This window comes from Camelus bactrianus, chromosome 23 (assembly GCF_048773025.1).
Source record: "Camelus bactrianus isolate YW-2024 breed Bactrian camel chromosome 23, ASM4877302v1, whole genome shotgun sequence".
NCBI classification, from domain to species: Eukaryota; Metazoa; Chordata; class Mammalia; order Artiodactyla; family Camelidae; genus Camelus; species Camelus bactrianus.
In genome coordinates this window covers 15,916,539-15,940,550 of record NC_133561.1, presented here as the reverse complement: position 1 = coordinate 15,940,550, position 24,012 = coordinate 15,916,539, and the positions used below count along the sequence as shown (strand labels likewise).

The 24,012-nt window shown below is 39.4% G+C and overlaps 2 long non-coding RNA genes across 3 annotated transcripts in view; both read right to left on the bottom strand.

The window, feature by feature from the left end:
- Nucleotides 1-11,364, bottom strand: part of LOC123613994 (uncharacterized) — a 30,850-nt gene extending 19,486 nt beyond the window's left edge. Inside the window, exon 1 of the long non-coding RNA XR_006721437.2 lies at nucleotides 11,255-11,364. This is a non-coding gene — a long non-coding RNA (uncharacterized LOC123613994). The remainder of the gene's footprint in view (nucleotides 1-11,254) is intronic.
- LOC105083941 (uncharacterized) overlaps nucleotides 1-24,012 on the bottom strand; it is a 103,374-nt gene that overhangs the window by 74,830 nt on the left and 4,532 nt on the right. The window lies entirely within an intron of this gene.

Below are 24,012 nucleotides of genomic sequence, written 5' to 3'. Positions count from 1 at the left end.
GCCTGGATTCCCTGCAAACCTCTTTATAAGCAAAGTTCTTTTCTTTTCGAAATGCTTTTGTTTCTGAGTGTTTCTTTGACAGTAACTTGCTTATTAGTCCCTATGTTTTTTGATCCTACATACCCGTCTAGGTTGTGCTCCTAGTCATAGCCACGTGGCTCCTGTCAGACCAACCTTCTCATAGATAACAACCATAACTCTGAGCTAAATGTAAAAACAACTATCTGAAGACATTGAAGAGCAACCAAAAGTAAGTAGATCCTGGAAAAGAGTCAACATTTGGATGAAGAGAAAAGCACTGGTGAGTTTCCCCATTGTTATGACTTTTATCCTGAGGGAAGGCCTCATATTGCACCATGCAATGCAGCTAGAAGTTAGAAAGAAAAACCCAAGGTCTTATTGGCTTTGAAAAACAGAAGAGAATTTGAGGGAAACATAGCTGCTAGAAAGCAAAGGGAGAAATCCTTAAAAAGTAGAGACCAGACAGGAGGAGCCCCAAATTGTGTGCATAAATTCTGGCCAGATCTCTGGCTGATGCTGGAACCACACGCGTGTGAGGCAGACTTCAAGAAGCCTAGGTAAGACTAAAAGAACTGAGCAGAAATTTGAGCCACTGCTCACAGCAAAGAAAATAAAGTTCACACTTTGAATTCAGCCAAGTTAACTGCCTACTGTTAAATAAACAAAAAATACTCTTCAGGGGAACATAGCAGAACTGAGAATCTCTACAACATATCATTCACAACATCCAGGACACAGTTCAAAATTATTTAACCATCAAAAAGACAGGAAGACATTATCTATACTAAATAAAAAATAAAATCAATGAAGGTCAATCCTGAAATGACTCACATATTGAAATGAGCAGACAAGGGTTATAAAACAATTATTATAACTAAGCTCAAGGACATAGAGGAAAATATGCTTGTAATAAATAAAAAAATAGGAAGTATCAACAGGTAACTAGAAACTATTATTAAAAAAAGAACTAAATAGAAATTCTAGACTTTAAAAATACATATCTGAAATGTTAAAAATTCCTGGATGGGCTTAACAACAGAATGAAGATAACAGGAGAAAGAGTCAGTGAACTTGAATAAAGACAAATAGATTAATTATCTAATCTGAAGGGCAGAAGGAAAAACAGATGGAAAAAATTAACTGAGCTTCAGGAACTTACGGGACATTATCAAAAGATTTAACATGTACAGCTGGAGAACCAGAGGGAGAAGAAGGATAAAATGAAGCAGTCAAGATATTTGAGGGAATAATGGCCAAACATTTCTCATAATTGCTATGTCCCCGCCTAGACTGCAGACTCAGTGAAAGCAAGGAATTCTGAGTTATACCTCTTGAGTAGTCCATGTAGCACCTAACAAGGTCAGGCTGCACACTAGATTCTCAACCAATACATAGTTACACATTCAGCATCAAAAATAGTTATTTATTGAGTGCCTACTGTGTGTAAAGCATGATGAAAGGTGCTAGAGGCACCAAGATGCTTTAGTTACAGCCACTGTGCTTAATGAAGGAACAAGATTTTGAAAAAAATAAGAGGGAGAAGCCCCGTTATTTTTGAGGGTTTCCAGCAGCCTCTGTGTTTTATTTTTGCCCAGGCAATTCATCATGATCTGACTTAACTTGCTTACAGTGATCCCTGCAAAAAGGAGACTGTAATTAACACTGTAAATCCAGAGTGAGAGGGGTCTTATATCAGAGGCCGTGGTTACAGGTACATCACTCCAGAGCCTCTTCCAACAGTCCTTTCCTCTGACTTTGTTCAAATAGTCCTCTACTCCCCTAAAAGGAGAGATTCTTCTACACAATTTTCACTAATTTTTTAAGTTTCCCTTTAGCTTTTAGGCAGAACTTATGTCTTCTGAACACTTACAGATGATTAATAATAACATATTTTGATACATCAGTACAATATGGAGGAAACATCTGAGAAAGACTATTTCTCTACTTGGGGAAGAATACACACAGGTGTGCATATCTCTCCAGGACCTAGACAGTATAAATCAAAAGAATTACATGTGTGTGTGTGAGCACGAGTGAGGGAGAGAGAGAGAGAGACAGTGAGACAAAGAGACAGAGAGACCGAAACAGAGAGAGACAGAGACAGAGAAAGAAAGACAGAGTAGGACGCTTAACCTACCTTTCTCTGTGTGAAAGCCTGAAGCACTTCCCACAGTTTAAAAACTACCCACTAACAGTTTGTGATTCTGAGAACCAGCCTGTCCACAAATAAACTCAGCAAAACACCCCAACAGAGATGTACTGGTCTGATACGCTCATTTCAAATATTACTGTGGATGTAAGGACATGGTTTTGGGCACAAAGCCCGAAACTAGATGCCTGGAATCAGAAATTCAGTAAATCCTCTTGAAATGAGCTGCTGGAAATGTACTTGTTTCTGTTATAAAATAGAATTCACCCATAAAGATATAAGCAGAAATTAGATTTTGGTATGTTTGCAGGAGCCTCTGAGTCCAGGGAGTGGCATTTATGAGTTCAGTTATGGATCTGTCTGTGACTTTAGTCAGTATTCTAGTCTCTCTGGTGCCTGTTTAGTCAGTCAATTGGGGATAATGCTCTTTGCCATCCATTTCACCGCACTGCTGCATCTGTCAAAACCATAATAGCTGTCATTTACTGAGTTACTACTGTGCGTCAGGCACTATGGTAAGCACTCTACTTGCATTACTTCTAATCCTAACACTCATCCCGAAGGTGAGTGTTATTCAATTTACAGACGATGATATTGAATCTCAAGAGAGGTTTAGCAACTTTGGAAAAGGCACAGCAGCCAGCAGGTAGTAGTGCCAGGACTCTACCAGATGCCTATCACTACATTATGCTAGTTTGCTTTCATTCATTAAGCACAGTTGATGTATAAGGAACACTCTAGGTATATATGTACTTGGAGGGGGAAGAAAAAAAGAAGAAAGCTTAGGAAATGCATTCAAGGAGTGTAAACCTAGATGAAAGATGAGATATGGTCTAAATCAACCAGAGACTATAAACAAAGCACAGAGCAAAAGCTACAGGCTACAGTTAAGGACGAGGCATAAAACACAAAGTGAGAGAATATTTGAGATGCCTGGGGCATTCCCAGGAAACCACTGGAGGCCCTTCATTTTTATGTTGTATGCATCCTCACCTGGATAAAACCCAGGAGTCCTACACACGCCCTGCCAGACAAAATGGGTTGTGTATCCCCTACCACGTGATTTCTGATGTAACTTGAAAATTCGTCTCTGACATTTGCAGGTGAGAAGCATTAGAGAAACACAGTTTATACATCAACTATACCTCAATTTAAAAAAAAAAAGAAAACACTTTTTAAAAAAGAAAAATACAGTCTGAATACAAGTTAATGACTGTCGACTGGTACACGGGAATACCACGGTGCCAGTCTCTCTCTATTTTTGCAAACGTAAAATATTCCACAATTAAAGTTTTCAAAGAAAGAAAGAGGAAAATAGAAAGAAAAAGAAGAATAGAAAAAGAAAGCAAATGGCAGTCTGCCTGAGATGGAAGAAAAGTGATGCCTGAAAACAAAGAAGAAATTCTGAAAAAATAAATGACTTACGAAGGAACGTCTTTCCCCCAGTTCACCAAAAGTTGTAGGATTTCAAGAGGAGAAAACTCAGGGAAGGAAGTGAAAGGTCCTCCTGTTAAAACCTGAGAGTGTTCTTACAAAACACAAGGACTCTAAATGACCAAGAAAAGCCAGTATCTTGGAAGATACACCAGAGTGGCCCAATATGGAGGTGCTGAGAGTGAGTTTAGTAAGTCTGCAGAATGCAAGATCAATATAACAAATCAATTGTATTTCTATATACTAGCAAAACAAAATCAGAAATTGAAATTTTATAAACAATACCATTTACAATAGCATCAAAAATATGAAAAAGTAGGGATAAATTTGAAAAAATGTATTCAACAGGTAAACTGAAAACTACAAAACATTGCTGAAATTAAATTAAAGAAATTAAATAAAAACTAAAAAAAAAAAAACTAGGAGGAGAAATAGACATTCTTGGAAAACTCATTATTGTTAAAACATCAATTCTCCCAGAATTGTTCTATAGATTCGATGCAATCCCAATGAAAACCCCAGTGGGATATTCTGCACATACTGACAAGCTTATTTTACAATTTATATGAAAATGCAAAGAATTTAGAATAGCCAAAACAATTTTGAAAAGGAATAACGTTGGAGAACTCACACTACCTGACTTCAAGGTTTATTTAAAGGCAGTAAGAGTCCAAAAGTGAGGTTTGGTGTAAGTAAGGCAAATAGATGAATGGAACAGAATAGAGAGCCCAGAAATAGATCCACATACACATGGGCGACTAGTTGACAAAGGTGCCAAGGCAATCCAGTGGAGGAAGGATAGTGCTGAAACAACTGGATACCCATATGGAAAACAATGAACTTTGACCCATACCTTGCACCATATATAAAAAGTAGCTCAAAATGGAGCATAGACCTAAATGTACAACCTAAAACTATAAAAATTTCTAGGAGAAAATATTGGAGAAAAGTTTTGTGACATCAGAGCAGGCAACGATTACTTAGATATGACACCAAAGCATGAACCACAAAAAGAAAAATTAGTAAAGTGAACTTCATCAAAATTTTACACTTCAGCTCTTAAGAGAATGAAGACAACCCACAAGCTGAGAGAAAATCTTTGCAAAGCATATAGTTGATAAAGGACTTATATTCACACTATATAAAGCATTCTCAAAAGTTACCAATAGGAAAGCAATGTTTTTAATGGGCAATGGATTTGAACAGATACTTCACCTAAGAAAATATACAGATAGCAAAAAACGGGAAAAAAAAATGAAAAGATGCATTAGGGAAATGCAAATTAAAACCACAATAAGCTCCTACTACACACCTATTAGAATGGCTAAAATTTAAAAGATTGATCATCCCAAGTGTTGGCAAGGATATGGAGGAACTACAACTCCCACACACTGTTGGGAGGAATGTAAAATGGTGCAACCACTTTGTAAAACAATTTGACAGCTTTTTAAAAAGTTAAGCATAGCACAGAGGATTTTTCAGGGCAGTGAAACTATTCTGAATGATACTATAATGGTGGATACATGTCATTAAATATTTGTCAAAACCTATACAAGAAACTACACCAAGAGGGAACCCTAATGTAAACTATGGTTGAGTGATAATAATGTGACAATGCAGGTTCATAGATCAGAACAAATGTACCATCTGGTGTGGGATGTTGATAACAGGGGAGGGGGTGTGTGTGTGTGTGGCCAGGGGATTTAGGGGAAATCTCTCGATTTTGCTGTGAACTGAAAATAGGTCTAAAAAATAAATTTTAGTTTTTTAGAAAGAAGAATGAAGTACTGATAAATGCTACAATAATGGATGAACCTTGAAAACATGATGCCAAGTGAAAGAAGCCAATCACAAAGGACCATATATTACATGATTCCATTTACATGAAATGTCCAGAATAGACAAATATAGAGAGACCAAAAGTAGATTATTAGTGGCCAAGAGCTCCTAGAGGAGATTGGAAGGAGAAAATGGGGAATGACTGTTAAAAGATATAAGGGCTGAATGCTCTAACCTTAGAGTGTGGTGATGGTTGCATAACTCTGTGACTATACTAAAGACCACTGAATTGTATACTTTATAAGGGTAAATTGTGTGGCATGCCAGTTATCAAAAATCTTGATAAATGTGTTTTAAAAATTAAAAACTCACTATGATACTTGAGAGAAGAAATTATATATATGATCATTTTGGAAGGCACATACATGTGCAGAAGAAGTATATATGCAGAAACAACCATATATGTCCACAGTCATTAAATTCCTCTTAGTTGTGATCTCAAGTCAGAGGGAGGAAAAGGGAAACAGGGGTACCTTGTGCGTGGGTATTTTTCTATAAAATAGTGATAATGGTTATCCCCCCTTGGAAGAAAGGAAAGTAAAATTCATACTGGCTACAAAAAACATCTCTTCAAAATGTATAATGAATCAGAGATAAATCTGTATTAAACATCTTTTGTTTAAAAGACACAATGAATCAAGAGTAAGTATAATAAGAATACCTGATTAGGAAAAAAAAAAGTTAGGCATACTCCTACCATATGATCCAGCCATTCTTCTCCTCCATATATACCCAGAATAATATGAAGACCTGTACACATATATGCGTAGCAGCTTTAACAGCCAAAACCCAGAAATGTTCCCAACATTCTAGCAACAGGTATGTGGATAAACAAATTGTGGTACATACATATGACTGAATATTATTCAGCAATAAAAAGGAATGAATTGATACATGTAACAAGGTAGATGAATCTTTAAAAAAATATGCAAGTGAAAGAAGACACACAAAAAAAGAATACATGTTATATGATTCCATTTATATAAAACTTTAGAAAATGCAAACTAATCTGTAGTGCTCAGTGGTTGCGAGGGGAGATGTGCTGGATTACAAAGAAAACTTTGGGGGTGATGGGTATGCTCACTCTATTGATTGTGGTGATAGTGTCACAGATGTAAACATATGGCAAAACTCATTGAATTATCCACTTTAAATATGTGCAGTTTATTGTATGTCAATTATACCTTAATAAAGCTGTTTTTTTTTTTTAGATGACTCCAAGATCAAGAAATATATGGGCCATATGACACTAACAAGCTCACCTCCCCAGTGGGCAGGAGGACTGAACCAAGGACCTCATCTCTGCTTTTTCTGCACTCAGGACTAGGGCTTTTCACAAGCTCCAAATGTGCATTTAACAAAGGCAATCAGAGCAGCCTGGTTTTTCCCCTCTGCATCTTTAATGCCTTTCTTCACTGCTATCCACCAACTTTAAACCAAAGCTATGAGACACTAATGTGTGCTTATGAAACTCCAGCTCCACCCTACCCCCACTGTGAGAATGATTCCAAATCAATAATTCTAAGAGAATCAACACAACCAGATCTATTTTACTATGTGCACAGAGTCCTATCAGAAGGAACCAGAGATTCAAGTTGTATTGTTTCACTTCATTATTAAGAACTATTCACCCCTATGCCATCGTATAGATGAGAACAAAGAAAACACCTGGATATCACTGAGGGTCGCTGTACCTGTTACAAATAGGTTTGGCTGCATATAACAGAAAGCCCAGCCATATACATACGTGGATTTATGCTCTCCCTTTATTGAGGACCGGAAGTAAGCAAACTGTTTTGGCAGTTTCAGGAAGTTACTGGGGTTTCAGCCTTCTTCTGTCTCTCCAAGCATGTGGTTTCCATTCTTAAGGTTACATGGTGTCTGCTGGAGAGCTTTGATCTGAGCAGTAGGAGGGAGGAAGGAGGAAAGGAGAGGTACCCCGATTGCCCTGGAAGGTAAAAGCAGTGCTACCCAGAGGAAGGAGAGGTGGATCACCAGGAGGTCAGGTACCTGGCTGTTAGGAGTCAGAAAGATGGCAGACACTGGAACCAGTACTGCACCTTGAGGTGCTCCCTGAAAGAGTTAATCACTGGAGCTGAAACATGCCCTCTGGGCATAAGGACCAATAATTGCGATAATTGCGTGTAGTGTGGGGCTGAGATTTTCTTTCCCTGGAGAGCGTCTTCAAAAGAGCTCTACTCCTGTGTTCTGGTCCCACTCCAGACTGCATGACAAGTGCAGGCAGGACCTCTCTCCTCCCGGCAGACCAAGCCTGGCCCTAGGAGACTCTGACTGAGTGCCTTGCCTCTTCCTCTGAGGTCATGCAGCCCCGCAGTTTCTAGGCTACTGGCTGGTAAGCTGGGTGAATGGGCACAGTCAAGCCCGAGGAGTGTTTGCTGCGCCTCCGCATATACTTGGAAAGTGGCTACATGCAGCACATTCATAAAAGTAAGTATGTTTTCATTAGGGAGAGTAGTGGGAAAGCAGTGGGAGGTCTGCTCAGTTGTGGAAGGAAACGCTGGTACCACACAGTAAGAGACACAGAGAAGCTAGTCCAAAGGTGGCCGCTTTTATCAGACCCGGCTCTCCCGCCCGCCAGCCCCAGGCCACATCCGCCCCCAGCCCTGCTCTCTGATGTCAGAACCAGAGCCTCGCACCCTAAGTGGCATCCCCAGCCTTGTGAAACTTGGCCCCCGGCGCCTCACACCTGTGAGGCATCAGGAACCTGAATGAGGGGTTGGCTCTCCAACTGGAGCCCCTCCACTTAGCATGACCTTGGGAAGCGGGCAGCCCACACCTGACAGGAGTGCTGCTTCCTTCACTACCATGACCACCAAGGGAGCTGGGGACTGTTCCCGGCTTCAGTGATCTGGCCACACTGCTCCCCCAGACCAGCTTCTGCTCAGCTGCTGGGCTCCCCCATCACCATCAGTGAACAAGATCAGAGGAAATGCAGCTGTACCCCACTCCCTCAAAACTCATGAAAGCTCTACAGATTCCTGGCCACAAAACCAGAGAGGGTAGGAGCCCCTGGGGGGAGTATCCTGGACTTCTGGGCCTCCTGCCCCAAGTCGGGTACTTCGGCCACAGTTAAAGTAATACATCCTTTTTATTTAAAATCAATTTCAGCGAGAACTAGAGGGTGTAGTAAAATATCCCCCCCCCCCAGATGCACCCCCTACAACATGCAGTTTCTGGTATATCTTTACAGAAATTTTCTATTCAAGTGTATTCTGTTGAATGCACTTGCAAGAATTTTACTTATAAAAATTCAACTAATAACAATAACTAATGTATAAAGTACATCTTATTTATGTTGAAATTGGAACTGGAAAAACTAAAACAACTAAAAGTGATAGAAGTGGACCGTCAATCCTCCCAGAGTGCAGTTTTTGCAGTGACCACCAGGTGTCAGAGTTATCAATAGTATTCCCCAGATTATGACTGGAAAGTTACAGGGAGGGGAAAGCGCCTGGCTGGAAATGAGATGGCGAGATCCTTAAACGCGATTATTTGGCCCTTTGGCCCAATATTTTCTCTACTTAGGGTTGGGTAGGGAGAGAGTAAAGGGAGCTGTGAAAAAAAATATTACGTTATCCCACCATAGATTCCCATTCAGTTGCGTACCCTTTGATCTTTAAAGAAGCTGTGTTAAAACGCTGTTACGTTTTACACGGGAAACATAAAAATGGCTGGGCAGAGTCGGGCCTCTTACAGCTGTGAGGCCACTTTTGGCAGCCAGAGCCATCTCTCCTCTCCTCAACTGGGAGACCAGAGTGGGGATGAACACAAGAGAAGGATGGACACATACACACACACACCACACACACACACCACACACACACACACACACACACACACACACACACACACACGGAGGACATCCTCATTCTAAAAGGGAAAAACCCACTTCTGTATCAGGAATTCTTCCTGCTTAACCTTGACCATCAAGGTCTCTTATTCACTTCCAGTTTGACCTCTTCACATACACCTCCTTTACCAGGTCTGACCTGGCTATTGTCTAGAGCTGCTGGCCGGGAAATCATTCACCCTCCAAGCTTGAGAGCGGAGGGTGGGGCATCTGCCCAGGAGTGGTTACACTGCTCTTCCTCCAGGCACCCAACCGCCTGGCTGGCACCACCCACCCGGCTCTCGGGGCATCAACACAGTGTGGAGGACTCCAGGCAATGCCCACGGCAAGCCTCAACCTTGGTTAGCGACACCAGTCCCTGCAGAAGAGAGTGCTGAAGTAGTTACAACACAGCTTTGTGCAAGGAGGCTTGACCGAGGCTCAAGAATGAGCATGCCTCTTCCCTGGGAGGGCACAGCTGAAGAGTGTCAAAAAGGAAAGAGAATCCTTGCCACATGTCCCAGTTGGCCCTTGTCGAGGCTGTTCCCTGTACCACATCCCACTTCTGGCTGTGGGTCCTGGGAAGGGTTCAGACAGGGTTCAGACCCACCACATGCTGGGGCTTTCCATGGGTGGAACTTACCATGCTAAGCTTGTAGAAGGGGTAGGAGGTGGTGGAAGGAGAGGGGAGGAAGTGAAAAGAGTTCAACATTTCCTGGACAATGTTACTGATATCTAAATACTACTCAAGACTTGTGATTTCCATGAACTCGGACAGGCAGATTAAGGCGACATTTTGTTCAATTTAAATGACATCATCTGCTAAATTGGTACATTCTATATAGGCCACATGAAGCAACAGCAATTATTTAAGTCCCTATACACCTTAAGTGCTGTATACATAATTTAAAATGATGCACCTGCAGTACCATACACATAATAAAAATACCAGTTATTATTAAAACACAGGTAGTATTCATATTCATATTCAAATATGACTATGCATTATGTTTGATGTTTCAGAATGAATATACAAGCCAAATGCTTCATTTAAAAATAAAAATAAAAAGGGATAAAACAATGTTTATATTGGGATCCATATTAATTTACCATGACTAGTATATTAACTGATGCTTTGATGTGGCCAACATTGGTATGGCAGTTGAGGGGTTTTTTTTTCCCCCATTATCCTATTACCTATGACATAAGAAGTATGAAACAGAAAGAATTTCTCATAATGCTAACCATTGCCTGACTGTTTCAAAGGCAATGCTCTCCAGACTAAGCCAAGGATAGGGAGCATAGAGCTTCACCCTAATCTGCTCTGGATTTATCTACCTGAAAGAGGCTTCCTGGATAATCCTAGATCCACCAGATTCCCATCAACTCAAAGAGCCTCCCATATCCCTGAGAAGTCTTGCGATCCATCACAAGCTGTACCTCATTAGGCCACTCAAATGACAAGGGTTTCATGAGTCCAGGACAGACCTCACTGGTCAAGGTGTATCTTGAGATGCCCAGGTCCTCTGGAAAAGGAACAACCAACAGGGGCTCCCAGAACTGGGGAAGGAAAGGATTCAGGTCCTCACCTCACAAAGTCCTGCTAGCCGCCTGCCCCCTCCAGTTTAATCATGCTTTGTGTAGGTGAGTCAGAGAGGAGGTGGGTGGTTGTGTTTGGCTTTGCCATGTGTATGGTATCCTAATGACACTGACTCCTCCCTCTACTTAATCCTTCTTCCAAGCCATGCACTCAGCCAGGAAAAAGGCCTGATTCAGAATCTTGTCTCCTCACTGGGACCCAAGGCCATTTCCCTTCAATAAAGCAAGGACATCGTTGATGTGCACACACGAAAATAGAAGACTTCCTGAAACAGACAGGAGTTTAGGTGCAGAGGAAGGCCAAGCTGAAGGCTCAGAGTCACTGACCATAATTATCCCTCCCATAGGGCAGCCTTCCTTACCTGTAGCCAAGCAGCTTCTGAGGCAGTGACAAACAGCCGCATGCCTGTCGAAACTCTAGAGGAAACATTCCTCACCAGGTCTCCCAGCCCAAGCTTCAGAGACAGGCACCAGAAAACTAAACTGACTAAACCCATAGAAACAAGAGAGAACTGGTTCTCCTGCTCTCTACGTGGTTCATGACACTTCAGTTAAGTTCAAATGAATTATTTTTAACCTTTATGGAGCCTCCTGGCTTCACAAAAGAAGTATTAGTTGGTCAAGTTGAAGGCTAGCTAGAAGCAGAGACTGGGGAAAATTCACAGGTAGAAATGAGCACTTTATTCAAGGAACCATAAGTGCAGTAAATTCGGGTGTTGCTTATTTGTCATTTATTTCTCAGGATAATACAGCGCATTTCCTTTAAGCAATTTCACTGTGATTTTGGCAAAGAGCAGAGGAACCTCAGTGCTGACTTCCCCAATAGGTCTGCTGCCGTGATTACCAAATCATAGTTGAACAGTTCAAGATAATCCGGCCTGATGTTAATACAAAGAGATCTTAATTTGGACAACTCGATTTAGTGTCTAAACAAACTGATCTCACTTTTAATAGCTCTGCTATGGGGCAAAGGCGGAGAAGGGGCCCATTTCCTCTCTTTGTTCCACTTTTCTTCTCAGCTCCATGCTATGAAAATCTCCTTTCAAAACCTGTAGGGGGTAGGCCGCAACCTCTGACCATGGTATTAAAATTTAGCACAAGAGTTGCAACTTTCAATGCCTTATAGATGCCAAATAGATTTGTTTCATAATATCATCTTGAGCTGTATTCTTTTGGCCCTGAAATACTTTGCTTTTTTATTTTATTTTATTTTTACTGACGTGTAGTTGATCTATAATGCTAGTTTCAGGTGTACAGCAAAGCAATTCAGTTATACATACACATATATGTACGTACATATGTATTTATATTTTCAGATTCTTTTCCATGGTAGCTTATTACAAGATATTGAATATAGTTACCTGTGCTATACAGTAGGTCCTTGCTGTTTATCTGTTTTATATATGGTAGTGTGTATCTGTTAATCCTAAACTCTTAATTTATCCCTCTCCCCTCTCTCCCCTTTGATAACCATAGTTTGTTTTCTAGAAATACTTTGCTTTTTAAAATATCCATTCTTCTGGAAATTCCATCCACTTTTAATAGAGAAGTGGGTATGAGAAGTAGCTTGCTTTCCTCTTAATTCTAATATCAGAAATATAACAGCTCAAGTTTCACCATGAATGGCAGCTGACAGTCAACGTCAATGCTTGGGAGGCAATACGGACTAGTGAAGATTGTGGTGAACTGAAGAGCACAAAACCTGTATAAAGGTAGAAGCCACTGTTAACGCCAACAGTTAGTCTTGCAGAAGTATGGACTCAAGTCTTTCTGGAGAAACCAGAAATCCACATTCTTATGTATAATCTCCCAATTTTTAAATCTGGACTATTAGCTTAGAAAAACAATCATCAGGTAGCCACTCTGCTACCTCCCTTCAATGACAAAAGGCAATGTGACTAGAAACAGAAAAAGCACCATGGAAGTCAGAAAACTAAGACTACTGGACCTAGTTCTGACACCAACCCACTGTCTGTCCCTGGGCAAGACCCCTAACCATCCTGGGTCTCAGTTACCTGGTCTGAAAACTTTAGAGGTCCAAAATGCCTTTCAATCCTAAATTATCTTACTGTATAGTTAAATAAGTTTTCTAGATGGTCAATTCCCTCAAGAACAACCAGAAACATAATTAAAAGAAGAAAACACACACACACACACACACACACACACAAATAGATCATTGTGCCATAGCAGGGTCTATTACACTGTCTAGACATGGCCTTGGTGAGGCCAAGCCACTTGGTTAATAAAACCACAAGAATATGAACACTTTTATCAGGCCAGATCTCCTCTATGACAGCCACCACCCATTGGGGAAGATAAAAATTGTGTATCTCCAGTTTACCATGACTGTGAAACAGAACTCTCTTGGGTCTTTTGAACCCAACCCAGAGTTTCAAGGGAATGTTTCTTGTTGGAAAACAAAGCGGGCCCACAGGCTGCCATGAGCCATGACTGCTTTTTCAAGTTCATGCTCAGCCTACCTGTGATGAGATTTGTTGTTGCCACATCAGGGCCTTCTGCATGAGCCAACTGTACTCAGAACAGCTTTTGTTACATAACCCTCGGCAGCGGCCCACGTGTGTACATGAGCACACGGCTCACCCTGCACTAAAGCACCCAGATTTTCAGATATGGCACCTTTTTTTTTAGCACAGGAAGGGAATTTAAAATATATATATATATTAAGCTGGAAAATAATGAGGGATGGGTAAATTAAAGGCCATTCCCCCCTGTAAACTTTTTAAAATAGGCCCATTTCAGAGCAAATAAAAGTGTTCACATTCTTGCGGTTGTATTAACTGTGTGGCCTGGGAGAACTGAAGGCCCAAAGAAGAGAAAGCCAAGTGAATTACAACTGGGCAGCTCCCTCACACAGGCCATCTTGACACAGATGCTTGGCTCCAAGTGAAGTGGGGAGGGGTATTCGGCACTTACATTCCTAAGTGCATCAGTTGTGAACAACAGGGCCTTTTCATTTTGCTATTAGCAGCTGCCAATGAGCATCTAGTGTGTTTTAAAGAATGAATTACCTTTGACTCTCAAACCAGTTACGACCTCTCTCTTCAATTCTGCCTCCTAGAGACACTTTATTCACTGAGCCCCCTACTGCCCCACTTAATTTAGGTAACCAGTATTTATTCTAAGTCAGTTTGTTCTTACCCTAAGGCCTTTGTATTATCTGTTCCCTCTTCCTGGAACGTTCTTTACTCTGATCTTCACAAGGTAGTTCATTCAGACCTCTACCTCCAGGGTGCCCCTTGGAGAGGCCCTCTCTGATGATTCAACACAAAGTATAGACCCATGTATTCTATGTCACGTGACCCTACTTTAATTCTCTGCCTAGCCCTCCATACTCACTGATTTATTTCCTGTTTATTTCTTTATTGCCTGTCTTCTCTCACTAGTATAAAAGCTCCATGGAGATAAGGATTTTGTGTTTTTTTCACTGCATATTTCCAGCAATGAGAACAGTGCCTTGCACATAGCAAGTGCTCAACAGATATTAGTCGAAAGAACGATGGATGGACGAATGGAAGCATCTATGGTGCACTGGGACTAGATGAAGAATGAAATCCTCCATCGAGGACTCCACAGACAGACACGTATACAGCGCAATATGGTGAAAGAACTGCTTATAGAGGTGTTCCATGCCTTCCGCCCAAGTTGAGCACGAGGACAATCTACAAGGAAAGTTAAGAGTTGGCCAAGAGGGCAAAGGTGAGAAGGGTGGTGCAGGGAAGGCATCCTACTGAGAAACATCACAACAGAGACAGCAAATCTGAAAACAGATGGTGGCTTCCAGGAGCCCCAGGAGGTCTGGGATGGCTGGTATCACAGGTGACAAGATGAGGGAGACGGGGCCTCGGAAGAGAGGCCGGAGTCAGTTCTTAAGGAACCTCGTACACCAGTCTCTGGATGTTAGACTTTAACCCTCTGGGCAATGGGAGCCATTGAGATAATTTTGAGTAGGGAAGTAACATGATGGTTTTATGCTTTATAAAGGTAGTTTTTGATGGCAGTGAAGACAACGCATCAGAGAAAAGAACAAAGCATTCAGGAGGTTATTGCCCAATACAGGTGAAAAAAATGTCAAGGACCTCAACTATTAGTGGCAGTGGAGGAGGAAGAGAGGAGACAGATGTGAAAGCAATTAAAAGGGCAGAATCAATAGAGCTTGGTGACACACAAAATATGGGAGGTGAAAGGATAGGGTTAAAGAAAACCCCAGGTTGTGGTTTGTGTCGTCAAAATAAATGGTTCTCCTGCTTTAGGCTCAGGAAGCCCTAAATTCATTCTATTTGTGATGTGTCTGAATCTGAGTCTTGCTTACATGAGCTCATGGACACTTGCCCAAGTGGCTATCTATGGTCCCAGCACAGAGGCTCGTTTACCTGCTTAACAAGTAGATTTGTATAGAAGTCCCTCTGCTGTGTGTGCATCAAATCTACAGTGTCAATGATTTATCAGTTCACAAAGACACGCGTGTTACTATTTCGTTGCACGGCCATTTTTGGAGGCACACACTGATCCATCACCACAGAAGCATGACTATTGGTCTAAATATAGATGTGCCTGTCACCTCAGAGAAAGAACAGACCAGAAGTCACGATTCCACTTACTCCAAGGAAATTTTAAGGTGATAGAATTGAAAAACAAATTGATGCAGTGTTTCTTAAGTCTATGAATCTGACCTAAAGATCAAATTATGATTACCTCATCTGTGCTTCACTTCTCTTGATTTTAATTGCTAATTTAGCCCCCAGACCCCTCTAAAGCAGCCCTCACCCCCACCACAAGATACTGCTCACAGTCCTCAAGGGAAAGCTCACAGGTGCTGAAAAGCAAGTAAAGTCAGCTCTCTGGCCAGACACCCTGCAAGGATCCCCAGCTTATTCCTTTTCTCCTACCCTAGCCCCCATCTGCTGCTGCCACCTGAGAGCCCATACGATGTTAGGAGATTGGGCGCTGGTACCTGCCAGCTTGAGTTTGAATGCTGGCTTTACCATGTACTAGCTGTGTGACCTAAGGCAAGTTATCTAGCCTCCCTGTGCCCCAGTTTCCACCCTTGTAAAATAGGAATAATATTATCTAATTTACCTCAGGAGGTATTGTGATGATTAAATGAGTTAATATTTATAAAGTACTTAAAATAGTACCTAGCACGTAACAAGCACTCAATACAGGTAAGCTATTATTCCTACTCCTACTACCTACTGGCACTAGGGAAGCCTCTGGTAGGTCCTGCCATAAAGTGCCAAAGCTACAGGAGTTCTGTTACAAGGTAAGGGACAATGCCTTCTTTTTGTAATATGACATCAAAGGGGTCACAAAGCAGTACAGCATATGCCTGGTGTTTTCTGAAATTACCAGTAAAAATGTTCTTTCCATTTTTCACTTACAGCCCTCCCTCCGCACGTCAAAAGACTGAGACATGAGTCCATGGGCACCCAGGCCAGAAGACACATGAGTGACAGACACCACATGGTCTCCCTCCCTGGGGGCGGAGCTTTGTTACAGGGTCAAGTGGGTCCAGCCTGGCTCCCACTCCCTTGGGATGAGTTCTTCCCAAGAGAATCCTTTGTTCTCACCTAAATAGACTTCTGGAGCCACCGTCTTCTTGATTCTTCCAAAGGAAGTACTTAAAGCTTCCAAAGAAAGTATTTAAAGAATTTAAATTCTTTAACCAAATAAAAATCCAGCCATATTGTTAAATTATTTATAAGTAGAAAACAAATATAAACTGGAAAACATATTAAATTCAAGACTAGAGAATCAGGAGGGGGGATATAGCTCAGTGGTAGAGTGCACGCTTAGCATGCACAAGGTCCTGGGTTGAATCTCCAGTATCTCCCTTAAAATAAATAAACAAACAAACAAACCAACCTAATTACTTCCCCTCTCCCAAAAAAAACACACAAAAAATTTTTTTTAAAGACTAAAGAATCTCATGTATAACTGAAAAATTGTGCTCTACGCTGGAATTTGACACAACATTGTAAAATGACTATAAATCAATAAAAAATGTTATATTGTTAAAAAATAAAATAAAATAAATTAGGTTCCAAAAGATAAAAAAAAAAACCTTATTGATTTTCAAAAAAAAAAAAAGACTAAAGAATCTTTCTGATATGGACTTTTAATTTATCTTTGATAATGAAGTACCTGTCAATAGTCTTAACATTAGAACAGGGAGGAAAATCAAATTTTAAATATGATACCATTAATATTAGCATCAAAAACACCCAATACATGGAACAGAATTGACAGCCCAGAAATCAACCCACACATAAATGGACAATTAATTTACAACAAAGTAGCAAAGAACATACACTGGAGAAAGGACAGTCTCTTCAATAAATGGTGTTTGGAAAACTGGACAGCCACAAGCAAAAGCATGAAACTAGACCACTATCTCATACCATACACAAACATTAACTCAAAATGGATTAAAGACTTGAATGTAAGACCTGAAATCATAAAATTCCTAGAAGAAAACACAGGCAGTATGCTTTTGGACATCAGTCTTAGCAATATTTATTTGGATCTGTCTCCTTAAGTAAGGGAAACAAAAGCAAAAATAAACAAATTTGACCTAATCAGACTAAAAGGCCTTTGCACACCAAAGGAAACCATAAAAAAAAAATGAAAAGGCAATCTAATGAATAAGAAAAGATATTTACAAGTGATATGTCCAACAAGGCATTAACATCAAAAGTATATAAAGAACTCACACAATTCAATAACAAACAAACAAACAAATAAATAAATAAATAAATAAATAAACCATCCAATTAAAAATGGGCAAACTGAACAGACATTTTTCCAAAGAAGACACACAGATGGCCAACAGACACATGAAAAGATGCTCGACATCACTAATCATCAAGGAAATGCAAATCAAAACCACAATGAGCTATCACCTCATACCTGCTAGGATGGCTGTTATCAAAAAGACAACAAATAACAGGTGTTGGCAAGGATGTGGAGAAAAGGGAACCCCTGTGTGCTGTCGGTGGGAATATAAATTGGTACAGCCACTGTGAAGACAGTATGAAAGTATCTCAAAACAATAAAAACAGAACTACTGTATGATCCAGCAATTCCACTTCTGGGTATATATCCAAAGAAAGCAAAAGCATTCATTCAAAAAGATACAGGCAGGGAGGTGCCAAGATGGCGGAGTAGAGAGATTCACAGCTCACCCTCTCCCACAAATACATCAAGAATTACATCTACAGACCCACTGAATTGCACAAAACACCTACTGAACTCTGGCAGAGTGTCTCTCGCTTCGAAATACAGGAGGATTCTCATAAAATCCAATAAACAACAAGTTCATACTGTATAGCACAAGGAACTATATTCAGTATCTTGTAACTTGTGGTAGAAAGAATATGAAAACAAATACAAGTATGTATATGTATGACTGAAACATTATGCTGTACACCAGAAATTGACACAACATTGTAAACTATACTTCAATAAAATATACATATACACAAAAAAAGATACAGGCACACCAATGTTCATAGCAGCATTTACAAGAGCCAAGATATGGAAGCAAACTAAGTGTCCATCAACAACACAGAGCTGGATAAAGTCTGCAGTCATTAGGGAGATGGAGGCTATGGCAGATTCCTCCCAGCTCACTCTTTATCCCCACCTCAGTGTGTGTTATTTTTTATGTGGGTAGATGTTTACATACATATCAGATTTTATGGTAATAAATTATCTCTATGGCTATTTAAATTTTTTTTTAAAGTATCCATCAACAGATGAATGGATAAAGATGTGGCATATATATATATATATATATATATATACACATACACACACACACACACACACACATATATACAATGAAATACTACTCAGCCATAAGAAAAAATGAAATTTTGCCATTTGCAACAACATGGATGGAAAGGGAGGGTATTATGCTTAGAGAAATAAGTCAGAAAAAGACAAATAATGTATAACTTATATGTGGAATCTAAAAAATAAAAAAAACTAGTGAATATAACAAAAAAGAAATAGTCTCAGATATAAAGAACAAACTAATGGTTACCAGCGAGGAGAGGGAAGGTGGAAGGGGCAAGGCAGGGCTAAGGGATTAAGAGGTACAAACTACTATGTATGAAATAAACAAGCTATAAGAATGTATTGTACAGCACAGGGAATATAGCCAATAATTTTATACTAACTATAAATGGAGTATAATCTATAAAAATTTGGTACCACTATGTTTTACATCTGAAACTAATATAATATTGTAAATCAACTGTACCTCAATTTAAAAAAAGATATATGCACCCCTATGTTCATTGCAGCATTATTCACAATAGCCAAAATATGGAAACAACATAAGTGTCCATCAATGGATAAAGGATAAAGAAGTTGTGGTATGTATATACAATGGAATACTACTCAGTCATAAAAAGAATGAAATTTTGCCATTTGCAACAACATGGATGGACTTGAACGGCATTATGCTAAGTGAAATAAGTCAGACAGAGAAAGACAAATACTGTATGGCATCCCTTATATGCAGAATCTAAAAATACAACAAATTAGTGAATAAAACAAAAAAGAAACAGACTCACACATAGAACAAATTAGCAGTGACAACTGGGGAAAAGGAATAGGGAGAGGCAACATAGGAGTGAGGAATTTTAAAAGGGGGTTAATATGGGATTATATAAAATCATGTGTTTTAAACTTTTGCAAATTGTAAAGCACTATAGAATTTTTTAAATCTTTATTTTAATTTTTTAACAATCCAATACATAGGAATAAATCTAATAGAAGATGTGCAAGATCTACCCATAAAATTAAAAAAAACTTCTAAGAAAAATTAAAGACAACCTATATCAATGGAGAAACATGCCATATTCCTAGATACAAAGATTCAATACTATGTATATCATTTTCTCTCCAAATTGATCTATAGATTTTAATTCCAGCCAAAATCCCAGCAACTTTTTTTGTGTGTAAACTGACAAGATGATTCTATTTTTTTCTATGAAACACAACAGGCCAAGAATTTCCAAGACAATCTTGAAGAAGAAAAACAGAATTGATTAGATTTACACTCCCAAACGGCAAAACTTATTATAAAATTATAGCAATTAAGTCAGCAAGGTACTAGCACAAACTTGTATCGAGGCAGGCATAAAGATAAACAAATAGACCAATAGAACAAAGAGAGTTTAGAAACAGACCCACACATGTCCAGTTCTCTATAATTTATGACAATGATAACACTGCAGGACAGCGGGAAAAGGGTCGTCCTTTCAAAATGGTGCGGGATCATCTGGATATTCACATGGAAGAACACATTAACCTTGACTCCTAACTCATGCCCCAACACGAAACTAAATTCTAGAAAGCGTATAGGCATAATTTGGAAAAGTAAAACATTAAAATTTCCGGAGGGTAACTTATGAGAATATCATCATGCCCTTGAGGACATGACTGCTAAAGTAGAACACGAAAAGCACAAACCATAACGGGAACAGTTGATGAAGTGGATTTCATTAAGAACTTCTGCTCATTAAGAGAGTGAGGGCAAACCACACAGTGGGAGAAGAAATTCGCAGTACATGTATTCAACAAAGGACTCATATTCAGAATATATAAAGAATTCCACAAATCAATAAGAGGAAACAATTTTTAAAGGGAGGAGTGAAAGACTTTAAAAAGGCACTTCATAAAAGAGAATACACAAATGGCTCAAAAAATATTTAGAAAGGAATTAACATTAGTCATGAGAGAAATACAAATTAAATCTACAGTAAGGTACTACTGGGGTCCTGATACAGTTCTATTTCATGACGTGGGTGTTGACTTCACAGGAAAGACTTTGCTGAGTTGTACACTTAAGGATTTGTGCTTAATACAAAACTTTATATCCTTTACTATACACTATATACTATATTACACTCACTATGTACTATATTTCAGTAAAAATGCTTTCCCCAAAAAGTGAGACTTTAGAAATCTATCAGCCAAATGCAATGTGTGGACCTTTTTAGGCTCTTGCTTCATATAAGACAACTGTTAAAAAGAATTTGCGAGACAGGGAAATTTGAACACTAACTACACATATGATGATAACCTAGACATTATTAGATTTTTTAGGTGTGATAATGGCATAGTGGCAATGTTTTCAAAAAGAGTTACCTTTTAGAGCTACATACTGAATTATAAATACATATATTATAAATAAAATATTGCCTTGGATTTGCTGCAAAATAATCAGAAGGAGGAGGATGGATAGAACAAGAACAAATGAGTTGCTAGCTGTTGTAGCTGGGTGGTGGACACATGGGAATCGCTGTACAATTCTCTCTACCTTTGTGTATAATAATAAAGTCTTTTTTAAAGCTATGACACAGCCAAGGTTTTATGCTTTGGAACTATTTATGACTCCTCTCTCCTACCCATCCCCAACCTAATCAAATAATATGCAGTGATGACGGAAACCTGAAACACTGAACCCTTAGACTACGGGGACCTCAAGAAGTAATCTGGGCCACTCCTTCATTATCAAGCAGAGTATCTGAAACAGAGGAGGACCCCTACCACATCTGCACAATGACCGGCCTAGGAGACATAGTGTGCCTACTCTCAAGAGAAGCAGTTAAAAAAAAGCAGTTTTACTGGGGACGCGGATATGACAGAGCAATCATTTACCCATATTCTTTGGGGGTACATGCCACTGCAAGGTCTCCAAGCAATCTAGCTGCCCTCTAGGAAAGATCAGACTCTCAACAGAAGCTCCTGTAACCTCCCTGAGCTGGCCCTTCCTGTCCTATCCCGGATACTAAACTATACAGCCTTGCCTCGTCTCAGTTGTCTGTCTTCCTCTACAGCTGACCTGGCTGGAGCTGCTAATGGAGTAAAGCAATCAAGTATGAATTCCTGCGTAAATCAAGGCTGGCTCTTTCTTATTCCGGTATCCTAAACTAGGAGAGGCTTACACCGTTGAAAAACCCTCATTAGACAGGTACAAGCAGTTGCAAAACAAGCTGGTTACGGCCTCCGGACTTAATGTGTCTCCAAGCCCTCTGGGTTTGGAGCTTTCCCACTTCAAAGGGAAATTAAATTATTCATTCCTTCTGGCCCTCACTCACCTTTTTAAGGTGAAGTCAGCTAAACTGATGAATCTCCAGGTTACACCTAGTTTAGTGTGCTATCCCTCCTAGGCAAAATGTTGCGTTTCAACAAGGACTCCTTGGAGAAATGAACTGTATCTTTGATAAGGAACTTGCTGGCACTCCCTGTGGTAGCTTCTGAAGGAAGGAAAACATTTTACTGACCCTCATGGGCTCATTTACCTACAACTAATTAGGCTGAGATAATGGGGGCTTTACAGGTGAAGGACCAAGATTTCATGTACACAAAAAGGGCAAAGTTCAGACATTAATTTACAGGACTTGCTCTATTTCTTCTTTTGGCCCGTAAGCATTTAAACAATGGGTACTTTTCAGACTAATACCAGCCATCTCTGACAAGTGCAGAGATTGAGCACACAGCTCTGAAGCCTGTGCACCCAGCTCTCCCACACACCAGCTCTGTGACCTCAGGTTTTCTGTGTCAGTTTATCACCTGTAAAATGGGGGTAATAAGAGCATATAGCTCATAAGGTTGATGAAGTTAAAATAATACAATGTGTGTAAATCACTTCAAACAATGCCTGGTGTTAGCTTTTAGTATTTTTGATTATTACGGAAGCCCTGTCGTGGACATGTGCCATCACAGGAAAGGATAAGAATGGAGAGTGGACACCAGGAAACAAAATGAAAAGAGAAGTGCTGTTGAAACTCTGTGGCTAAGCCTTACAAACACATCTATTTCTATGTTCATAACATTTGTCTATCATTTAGGGATAGAGGAAAAGGTATTCTGAAATAAAGGGTCAGAGATGTAGCAGAAAGCGCTTATACTTTTATTTCAGAAATGTATAAAGAAAGGCTGCTCTTATGTAAAGATACAACCCCATTAGTATTAAAGGAACCAGCAAGATCTAAAACTCTGTTGGTCCTGATTTAGCCGAGGACCGCTCCACAAGCCACAGAAAGAAGCTAAGAGCTATGGTTTTGCTATTTTCTTGTTACTGACTGGCATTCATGAGCTCATTCAGCTTTTTTTCCCCTTAGATTTAGGCTATTATAATGTGTCACATTTGTCTATACATTTAGTATAGTTACTAGAGAGCACAATTTTAAAATAAAATTGAAGAAGTTCAGAGATTCTTTCAGTTTTTCAAACTTTATGAATAATCACCTGCTACAGTCTTTACATTTTTTAATTTGTAGTTTAGTCATCAGACCATTACTTCTAAATGGGCTGTGTATACATATTCAGAAAATATAGTTTCTTGTAATAATTAGAATGTTTCTTTTAACAATCGTAATTGTTTTGCCACTATTATTTACTATTATCATAGTCTGGAAGGATGAATGTATATATGAACTTGAGAAGAAGGAAGACTGCCCCAAGGGCCTGCTGTCCACTGTACACGGACTCCAGGGACTATTAATTATTTATCTATTTTTCAAAATTAATAAATAGGAATGTCTTTTTGCCCTTTATTCCCCTGATGAATTTAACTAAATGAGAGATGGCGGTGTATATATGCAGAGTTAGCATCTGAGAACATGGGAGGTCCAGGTAATGCAAAGGAGATGTTTTAAAAGCAAATATATTTAATGTCATCAACTAAACACAACACTGCTTTACATGGCATGTTTTTATTATGAGTAAATTCCCATGAATATTTTGATAGTTTGAGTGTATTTCTAAAAACATGAATGCTTTAAAAACATGACTTATTAACACACCAAAAAAGCAAAATTCAAATAACCCCTACTGACACTTTAAAGAAATACTTACACATAGTTAGGAAATGCAAAAAAGTATCAAACAGAAAAAATTGGAATCTCCCTCCTCAGCACCGTAGTCCTTCCACCTAAAGGTAAACCACTGTTTTATGCTTTTCTCTCCTACCAGAAAGAATAATGTATGCATATATGTTCATTTATTAACCAAAATGCGTATTATGCACACTGTTTTGTTACAGGCATTTTTTACTTAATATATCTTGATATTATTTCCG